This window comes from Macrotis lagotis, chromosome 5, assembly GCF_037893015.1.
Source record: "Macrotis lagotis isolate mMagLag1 chromosome 5, bilby.v1.9.chrom.fasta, whole genome shotgun sequence".
Taxonomy (NCBI): domain Eukaryota; kingdom Metazoa; phylum Chordata; class Mammalia; order Peramelemorphia; family Peramelidae; genus Macrotis; species Macrotis lagotis.
The window spans coordinates 143,535,921-143,544,153 of NC_133662.1; positions in this window are offsets into that span (position 1 = coordinate 143,535,921).

An 8,233-nucleotide genomic window follows, 5' to 3' on the forward strand; every position below is an offset into this window, starting at 1 on the left:
ACTGTTTCTGGAACTAGAGTTTATCACAGATAAAACCATTGCCCATAACTACCCAAACATAAAGTTGGTCCATAAAAGTTAAAGAACAATGTTTTAATAGATGTTGCCATGCCAAATACTCATAATCTCCAAACTATGAACAATGATAAGCTTTCAAAATACAGAAACCTGTCAAAAGAAATAAAAACCATATGGGAGCATGATAAAATACACATCCCCATCATCCTGTATATATTAAAATTACCCCAGAGATTCTTTCAGTAAGTATTCAGAAGATGAGCTTTATATCCCAATACTTTTATTCAAGCACAAAATATTCATTTTATTCAGCTATGCAATAATTTATAGATTAAAAATAATAATTCCAGGAAAATGGCTTGCCTTAGGATCGCGTATTCTTTGAATAAGACTGAGATAACAACATTACCATCACACAATACTTACTAAAGTATTCAGAATGCTTTCTTCATAACAACGCTATGAGGTGGGTGGTATGACTATCTATTATTATCCCATTTTGACAGATGGATCTAAAGTTCAGAAGTCAAGGGTCTAAAATGATCATACTGTTAGTGAATGTTAAATACCCCCAAATAAAAGTAGTATATGGCTATATCCATTCTGTGTCTCCAATGAGAAGAATTGATTGTATGGATATGGAAAAGCCGACAGTGGACAAAATGTTTTATTCCAGGGTTCTTTACCTGTTTTGTGGCAAGGACAGTGTGCTGAAGCCTCTGGACCATTAATAGAAAAATGCTAAAAATGCCAAAAATAAAAGAAATAGTATTACATAGGAAACCAATTCTATTGAAAGACAATTATTGAAGTATTTTTAAAGTTCATGTACCCCAGATGAAGAAGCACTAATATAACAGGAAGAGAAGAAAATGTAGAAGCTGACACCAGACTCCTGGCAGAAGCCTGAAAGTACAAGAGGGGAGGGTAGTAGAAATAATTGGAAAAGTCATTAGCATGTATTTCTCCATCCCATCACATTACACTTGCACTCATATACACACGCACAGGCTTCTTTCTTGCTTGTCCCAGGTCAGACTTTTATATGCTACAGGATTATTTCTCCATGGGGATATTTCCTCTGTTCACATGGAGAGCCACATGAACTTTTTCAGAATTCTGCAAGATGTAGCCATAAAAATGACTTCTGCCCAACATGTTTGCCTGTAGAGCTGATATCTATTCCAGATCAAATAGTTTTTGGACTATAAACAGAGGGTTTGACCTGTTCATTTTAGCCTGCTTGTCTAAACACAGCAGTTCAGTAGAGAAGTGATCCAGGTTTCATCAGAGAAGGGATGCATACACACACACACACACACACACACACACACACACACACACACACACACACACACACATTAGAGAGAACATTCTGGCACCCTGCCTTGACTGAACAAATTCCCAGCATCTGCTGAGACTACACCACCATGGGGGTCATTCAGTGTGTGATTAGGACAGAGAAGGAAGAAAGAAGGGATTTTTTCAGAGCAAAATATCTCTGGTCCAGTAGGCAATAAGATAATAAATGGGGGAAAGACTAAGCTTGGGTTACATTGACCACTGAGTTCCCAGCCAAGAGAGCATAGATTATGGAAAGTGGAGGAAAGGAGGGGAGTGGTACCTGTGATCAAATACCTATGATTACTGGGGTGGCAGGGTTCCAGGGAAACAGAACCTCAACTTTGTTTTATCAGGATCCTTCCTAAGTTGCTATTAAGAAGTATTTTTCAACAATCTCATTTTTATTAGCCGTTTGTGCCCATTACAGTTTTCGAGTTGCTAGTTTGTTATGGCTTTAACATAAATAAGGTTCTAAAAATGTCTCACTTGAGAAGTTGCAGGGCTGGGTATGCCATTTAGACACAGATAAAAACCTATGTAAAGGGTTTTCTTTGTAATGGGACTATTTTATATTTAATAGAACTGTCATATAAACATATACTAGCATTTAAAATGCAGTTTCTGGGCTATAAAATAAACACCATTTCTAATATTGCTGTTGGCTTTCACATACATGAAGTTCAGTTCATTAAAGTCTCCTTACTCCATTTATGTGAAATGTGTTTTACCGCCAAAGAAGCATACAATGTACATTTACCTTTAAAATTTAGTCATTACTAAACAGTTAAGGTCATATATACTAAATGGTTACTACAGTGTGCATATACTAAAAATTCAGTAAAAAACAAAACTTTCTTTATATTGTATAAATGAGGTATTCTTTCTAACCATATTTAGCACTTTATGCCACACCATGTTCATAATGACTTCTCAGTAAGTACAGATGATTATTTATGATATCAACATGTATGCAAATATTTATGCAAGTATGCCCTTTAAAATTTGAATTACAGTTTTCTCCTTTGAAATGCTCATAACGATTCACTATTAAATAATATTCACTGGCATGAAACAGATGGCACTGCCTTTTTTTCTTTTTCTACATAGAATTAAAGTCTGGTTTCCAATAGGAAATCTAAAAATCTAAAAATCAGTGTTTTAAAGGGGTTTCCCCTCCCATTAAGGTACTAGCTTTTAGAACTGAAAAAAAGGATTTACAAATCGTCTTGTCCAAAGCCCTTATTTTACAAGTGAGAAAACTAAGTCCCAGAAGGGAAGTAATTTGTCCAAATTCAAAACAGAAGTAAAAGAAGGGTTTATACCTGTGTCCTCTGACTCTCAATTCAGAAATCTTTCCAGTGATTTTATTTTTTGATAGCTTTCCTGATTCAATGCTCATATGATTTTAATTCTGTGTAAATTGTTTTTTAAAAATAAATATCACGGCACAGTATCTGGAACTTAGGAAGAACTTAGTTAAGTGCTTGGAAATTGATTGATTAATTTACTAATATAAATGATCATTATATCTCAAGAAATTTTTATTAATACTATTATTTTGTGAAAGAGGGAAATAAGTTGAGAGAAGCTAGATGACTTGCTCAGAGTCACAAATTATTGTCAGATATTAGATTCAAAGTCAGGTTCTCTTTCCATTATATCTACCAAACTATAAGCTTCTTGTTCCTTGTCTTTGTAACTGCATTGCTTAGAGCAGTGTCTTGGACACTGCAGAAGATTAATAAATGCTTATTGGAATGAATATTAATAAAGATCATTAATAATACAAGGAAGTTTATAAAAGGTGATTCATGGGGACAATAGGCAAGTTCAAAGAACAGTAAAGTCAATTGAATTTGACAGATACTTATGAAGTGCCTACAATGAACCACATTCAGAGTGGTAATGAAATGAAGGAGAAACTGAAAGTCTGCCCTAAGGAGCTAGTTTATCTTCATTTCAGAGGATATACAATATACATACAGAAGTAAATACGGAGGATTTGAGCAACAGGGGAACTTCAAAAGGGGGGGGGGGGGGTCTGGTAGCTGAGCCTTGAAAGAATTCCAAGAGATGGCTAAAATGTGGGAGTGAATTTTAGAAGTGGGAGACAATCTGTAATAATGCAGAGACAGAAGATAGAATGTCAAGTTCAAAGAACAGCCAGTGAGGCAGAATATTGGCTGGAACATTGAGTGTATGAAAGAAAGTAATATGGAAGGTGAAGCTGAAGTCATATTTGGGACAGCTTTAAATATCAGACTGGAGGATTTGTTCTTTATCCTAAAGGCAGTAAGAGTCATTGAAGATTTTTGAGTAGGATATTAACAGAGTAGTGTAGAGTTGGGAATGGAAATAGGCAGCTATTTGATAGAGATTAATATGGGTGAAACTTTGAAATAATATGTCCTTATATATAAGGTGTGTTTATCCTTAAGAAGTTTTCATGGAAAAGGTAAAATAGTTAAAATTAAAAATATATAGTAGAATGGTTTAAAATGATGCAGATTTCATAATATAGGCTAGCCATTTGCTCATTGAACTAACTTTTGGAATCAATACTCAGGGACACTGCAGCTGGACTGGTAAATAGTGAATTAGAACACTTGGTTAGAAATATCTATTAAAGAGGCAGCTAGGTGACACAGTGGATAGACCACTGGCCCTGGAGTCAGGAGTGTCTGAGTTCAAATCCAGTCTCACACACTAGCTGTGTGGCCTTGGGGAAGCCACTTAACCCTATTTGCCTTGCAAAAAAAATCTTAAAAAAAATATCTATTGAATATCTATTGGGGTAGGCACTTTGGAAAGTTATGACCCTGCCTTTCTGTGCAATCTCATGGAGAAATTGAACAAAGTATGAATATTAGTGACAGAGCTATAAATATGTGTACAAACAGCTGTAGGAAGAAAATCATGATTATTTAACAGGATAATAGAGGTTTCTAGAAAGAATAGGATCAAGTATAAGTAGCCTAGAAACTTCCTAGGGAAAATAAGTTTTGAACACTTTTGAGAAATAGTAGAAGCATTTATGCTTCATATCTTATCCAGCTTTCCATCCTAACCATCTCTTTTCTCCAGATCACAGGACCTCTGGAAATCATACACTGTAGGGAATTTAAACAATTCAATTTTGGAAGTTTCACTTTGAGATTGAACTGCCATGACTGGTAAGAGTAAACTTATATTGCCCCTATTTCTATCAACCCTAGGTCACAAAGATTTCTCTATGGCACATTCTATTTTAGATTTTTTCTTGGAGAAAACCAAAACATTAATCCATTCATCTATTTGGCCTCCATATCTAAATTCAAACGTTTTAGTTTCTATTTATCCTTGATGCACAGTAAAAGTTTACTCTTATTGAGTCTAAATGACATTTTGATATTATTGAAGGCTTCATTATGATTATGTATCTCTTTAGTGTTGTTTTCAGTGGAGGCATATAATTTTATACCATTCAGGTACAACAAATAATTAACTATGATCTCATTTTTAACTTGAAAGTCATATGATTTTATTAAAAGTGATCATGGACTTAAGTCTAGGTAGAACCATAGTGGGTTTAAACTGCCTGTTTTTGTGTAGGATGTGATATTTTATATTAATACTTTTTGACATCATTTTGATGATAATGTGTTTTTAAAAAGAAAAGATTTCACTATATATGCCAAATTCTCCAACATCCTAACTTATTGTTTGTTATATTTACAAATGTTTGATCTATTTTGTCATATGTACAATTTGCATATATAATTGTAAAGACATTATGATAGTCCACAAAACAATGAATTATAGTATATCAAGTTATTTACTCAGTCATTAACAAATTAGTTATGAGTTGTTCTTTATACTCCATAGACTTTTTGCCATGCTATTTTAATTTCTCAGTGACAGAATTGTTTTCTCATCAGTGTTTACAGATATTCTGAGTGAAGCAAGTTGTGAAGGTTTTATATGAAGCAGATAATTGCAATTGTTCTATATAAAGGTCAATGATGTCTTCATCCTTTGATAATGAATAAATTATAAATAAATTATGAATAAATAAATAAGCTGTCTTTTGTAAAAGAAAAACTGAGTTGGAATCAAGCCCATTTCAGATAGGAAGCTAGAAATCTTTTTTACTAATAATTCATGCATTTCTATGAAGCATTTTAGCCAACAGTTAAGAATATTACCAAGACTTAATGCTTTTCAGTTTTGCAGAGAAGCTGGAATTTTAATCACCTCTCTTAATATAAACATTATGGTTTTATTATATTAATGGTATTCAGGTTGTTTTGCATCTGATTCAGCTTGTACTTTTGTTTTGTTGAATTTCTTTTGACCATAAGTTAACCAAAAATTCCTTAGACATTTTCTCTGTCTTCTAATTTCTTATCTTCTCAAACCTTTATAATAAATTTTTTATATTGCATATTCATTTTGTAAGTTTGTACTGCTTAGAGTACTCATATCACATTAACCTCTTGGCTTTCAGTTTTAATTCTGGATTAAGGATATCAAAAATTTCCATTCTTTCCCATCTTCCATTGCTCATGTTTCTATTTTATTGCCTTTAATTGGAAGATGTGTCTATCAGATGTTTCACTGTGCATACCAATTAGATATTGATGTAATTCTTCAATGTGTTTCCATAAGTTTTCGATAGTTGTCTCAAACTACTACTGCTACAATAGTATTTATATCCTGTGCTTTAAGACTATCTTTACATAACTTCACCTCTTATGGTCTATGACAATATTAGCAATATATGCTGTTATAAGCATATACTGAAATATTTTTATATTGTAAGATATCGTGGTGAAAAAACTATTCTGTAATGCCTATCATATCTATTTTTTTAAAAAAATATTCATTCTGGGGCAGCTAAATGGTGCAATTAGAGCACCAACCCTGGGGTCAGGAGTACCTGAGCTCAAATCCAGTCTCAGACACTTAATAATTGCCTAGCTGTGTGATCTTGGGCAAATAACTTAACCCCATTGCCATAACAAAAGAATATTCTTTCCTAACATAGCTATATTAGTAGTTGTATTTTATGTCATCAGACTTAAAGAATATTTAAAATTTCATTTTAAGTATGTCCAATTTACTTTCAAAATCACTTGAAACATCAACATTATGTTTATCATAAGCAAGTCACATTTTCATTAAGTATATTTTTATAAGGCATTCAAGTTATTCATTTTTTCACTTTATAGATTTAAATAGCCCTTCAATTTCTGCTCTTATTTAATATAATCTATTTGCCATTCCTTGATTCATGGTTGTATATCAGAACTGAGGATATTATTGACAAAGAGCAACATAGAGTACCTTGCCAATAATTGGTAAAATCTCCTAGTTTAGTTATTCTTCAATATTTGCACTGGAACATTTTGAACAGGTAGATTACTATGTCTGTTTTGCTCTAAAGTATCTGACTCAAGTATATGTAAATTCAATTCTCTGATGAGGAAATCAAAATTCTCTAAATTACTTTGATTAGAGAAATGCAAACTAAAGTATCTCAGAGTTACCACCTCACAACTCTTAGATTGGCCAATATGACCAGAAAGGATTGATGAATGTTGAATGGTATGTGGGAAATCTGAGACATTAGAACTATGAAATGATCCAACTTTTCTGGAGAGCAATTTGGAATTATGACCAAAGGGCAATAAAAATGCATGCTCTTTGATCCAGCAATACCACTACTGGGTCTCTTTACTGAAGAGATCATGAAAAAGGGGGAAAATCCCATATATACAAAAATATTCATAGCATCTCTGTAATGGCAAAGAATTGGAAACTGAGGGGATGCCCATCAATTGGGGAAGGGTTGAACAAATTGTGGTATATATAAAGTATCTTGCCTTCTTTTGATACCACAGTATGAAGAAGCATCATTCTCTCCACTGTCTTCAGTGTCAAATAATTATTGTGATGAATTCAAATAAAATAAGTCTGCAAGCATATACTACACTATTTATTTCTTTGATTCATAGGAGCAGTTTTGTCACATGACTAATTGTCAGAAATGTTGTCATAGGTCAAGTGACCAGTATTTCTTACTTTCTAGAAGATCTTTTTATTTATCCCAGGAGACTCAGGATACACAGAGTTCCCAGTGTACATCAAGGCAGCTGGAATTGCCTATATTTTCTGTTATTCCTCCCTCAGAATGTATATTATGGTTTGAACTTTAAGGGTGTTGGGTGATAATCACAATGACAACAATGACAACAGTGATAATGATGATGACATTGATGATGTTGATGGTGGTGGCAATGATGATGATGATACTGTCATTCTTTAACATCAATAGACATATTGAGAAGAACTTTCAGGCTGTGGATCTTTTCTCTATCTCCTATGCTTGAAATGCCCTCTGTCCTCATCTCTGATTCTTGTTTTCTCTGGCTTCCTTTAAGTCTCAACTAAAATCTGCTCTACAAGAAGTCTTTCCTAACTCTTCTTAATTCTTGTGCCTTTTCTCTTTCAACCATCTCCAATTTAGTATATATATATATATATATATATATATATATATATATATATATATATCTTTCTATCTAGATAATCCCTTCTTTTAGTTTAGTTCCTGGCTCATAGTATGTGATTAATAAATACTTATTGACTGACTGACAATGCTTAGTATGGTGCCTGAATATAGAATAGATGATTAATAAATTTTGTTTTTCTGACTTACTCCTTATAATCAACTCCCCATCACCTATAGCATCAAATGCTCTGTTTGATATCCAAAACTCTTCTATATTCGCCCCCCCCAGTCTCTCCAAACTTTACTTTTGCTTCTCCCCATATACTCTAAAATCTAGGACACTGACCTCCTTGCCATTCCTTTCACAAGATTCTCCAT